General features: G+C 65.2%; 1 pseudogene; it reads right to left on the bottom strand.

Moving 5' to 3' along the window:
• Positions 1-285: 285 nt before the first annotated feature.
• Positions 286-944, bottom strand: LOC144591134 (dual specificity protein phosphatase 14-like; annotated as a pseudogene).
• Between the last annotated feature and the right edge of the window lie 1434 nt (positions 945-2378).

Raw genomic sequence — 2378 nt, 5'->3', positions numbered from 1 at the left:
CAGGGCGTGTGAGGCTTGCCTTGGTACAGGTCGGGAGCCATGCCCATGGGGGTGAGCACCATGCTGACCGCGTGTGCGTGCGTTTGTGCGTGCGTAACTCCACCACTACCATTCCATGTCTCTCTGTCTTTATCTGAAGGCCCAGTATGAGGCCAGGGCGTGTGAGGCTTGGCCTTGGTACAGGTCGGGAGCCATGCCCATGGGGGTGGGCACCATTGCTGACCATGTGTGCGTGCGTTTGTGCTGTGCGTAACTCCACCACTACCATTCCATGTCACTCTGTCTTTATCTGAAGGCCCAGTATGAGGCCAGGGCGTGTGAGGCTTGGCCTTGGTACAGGTCGGGAGCCATGCCCAAGGGGGTGGGCACCATTGTGACCGTATTCTTCCCAAACAGACGCCTCTCGTAGGTCGACCAGTTGCCTCCAGAAGCCCAGGTTGGGCCTAATGACAGGCCTACGAGACCGCACCCAGTCGTGGGCCTGGAGCAGGGACCGGCGCTGGTGTTTCATCAGGTAGGCGATGCAGAGCGTGGGCGACCGGCTGACCCCCGCCACGCAGTGGACTAACGTGCGCCCGTTACGCCGGGACACCTGCCGGATCTTGTCGCCCACCGTGTCGAAGTAGAGGGAGAGGGGGGGCGTGGGGGAGGTCGGGGAGGGGGATACGGATCACCTCGGACGTCCGGCCAGCGCGGGCTGGTCAACTCCACCGTGGCGTTGACCACGCACGTAATGCCCCGTGAGAACACAGCCTGGCGGTCGCCGGCGATGTTGCCGCTGCTCAGGAACAGCGAGGGGGTGATCTGGGCGATCCCCGAGATGGGGCCAGACAGGGCCGTGGGGGACAAGGTCAGTGTCCCACCCCCTCCCCCACCCCCTCCCCCACCCACGGGGGGCTTGGGTCCGGGCTGGGGGGGCCGCGCCGGAAGAAGCGGAAATCCATGGCTGAGGGGGGAGAGGGGGAGGGGGGGGGCACGCAGGCTCATCCGGGCTAGGGGGGGAGAGGAGAGAGGGAGGGGGTGAGGAGGGGGGATTGGGGGAGAGGGAGAGGAGAGAGGGAGGGGGTGAGGGGGGGGATTGGGGGAGAGGGGGGGAGGAGAGAGGGAGGGGGTGAGGAGGGGGGAGAGGAGAGGGAGGGGGTGAGGAGGGGGGATTGGGGGAGGGGGAGAGGAGAGAGGGAGGGAGTGAGGGGGGGATTGGGGAGAGGGGGAGGAGAGAGGGAGGGGGTGAGGAGGGGGGATTGGGGGAGGGGGAGAGGAGAGAGGGAGAGGGTGAGGAGGGGGGTTGGGGGAGGGGGGGGAGGAGAGAGGGAGGGGGTGAGGAGGGGGGATTGGGGGAGGGGGAGAGGAGAGAGGGAGAGGGTGAGGAGGGGGGGTTGGGGGAGGGGGTGAGGAGGGATGGGGGTTGAGGAGGGATTGGAGGGGGTGGAATATATGAGGGGGGAGGAGAGGGGAGGGGGGGTGGAAGCGATGGGAGGGGGGGGTGAGGAGAGAAGTGAGATGAGGGGAGGGGTGAGGGTGAGGAGGGAGAGGGGGTGTGGTGGGAGGGGGGGATTGGGGGAGAAGTGAGGAAGGGAGTGGGGGGTGTGGGAGGGGATTGGTGGGGAGGGGAGGAGGGGGGATTGGGGGGGGAGGGGGGGGATTGGGGGGGAGGGAGGGGATGGGGTGAGGGGGGATTGGAGGGGAGGGAGGGGTGAGGTGGGAGAAAGGGGAGTGGGGGAGGGAGAGGGGAGGGGGGAGGTAGGTGAAAGAGGAGAGGGGGGGGAGGGAGTGAGGAAAGTATGGGGGTGAGGAGGGAGAGGGGAGTGGGGGGGATGGGGAGGAGAGAGGAAGGGATGGGGGGATTGGGGATTGGGGGGGTGAGAGAGAGAGAGGGGCGGGGAGATAAGGGAGGGTGAGGGGTGGAGAGGATTGGAGAGGAAGGAGGAAGGGGAGAGAGATGGGGAGGTGAGGGGGAGGGGTTGAGGAGGCAGAGAGGGGCGGAGAGATAATGGGAGGGAGGGGGAGGGGAGGTAGAGAGGGGGAGAGAGGTGGGAGAGAGAGAGAGAGAGAGGGGTAGAGAGAGAGGGGGAGAAAGGTGGGAGAGATAGAGAGAGAGGGGGGAGATAGAGAGGGAAGGGGAGGAGAGAGGGAGGAGAGATAGAGAGAGAGAAGGGAGAGAGAGAGAGAGAGAGAGAGAGAGGGAGAGGGAGAGAGAGAGAGAGAGAGAGAGAGAGAGAGAGAGGGCGAGAGAGAGAGAGAGAGAGAGAGAGAGAGAGAGAGAGAGAGAGAGAGAGAGAGAGAGAGAGAGAGAGAGAGAGAGAGAGAGAGAGAGAGAGAGAGAGAGGGGGAGAGAAGGAGGGAGGTGTGAAGGATGGGGAGGAGGAGGTTGAGAGAGA

Source organism: Rhinoraja longicauda, unplaced genomic scaffold (genome assembly GCF_053455715.1).
Source record: "Rhinoraja longicauda isolate Sanriku21f unplaced genomic scaffold, sRhiLon1.1 Scf000606, whole genome shotgun sequence".
Classification (NCBI taxonomy): Eukaryota; Metazoa; Chordata; class Chondrichthyes; order Rajiformes; family Arhynchobatidae; genus Rhinoraja; species Rhinoraja longicauda.
The sequence above is the reverse complement of the archived record's forward strand: the minus strand, read 5'-3'. Positions and strand labels throughout refer to the sequence as shown.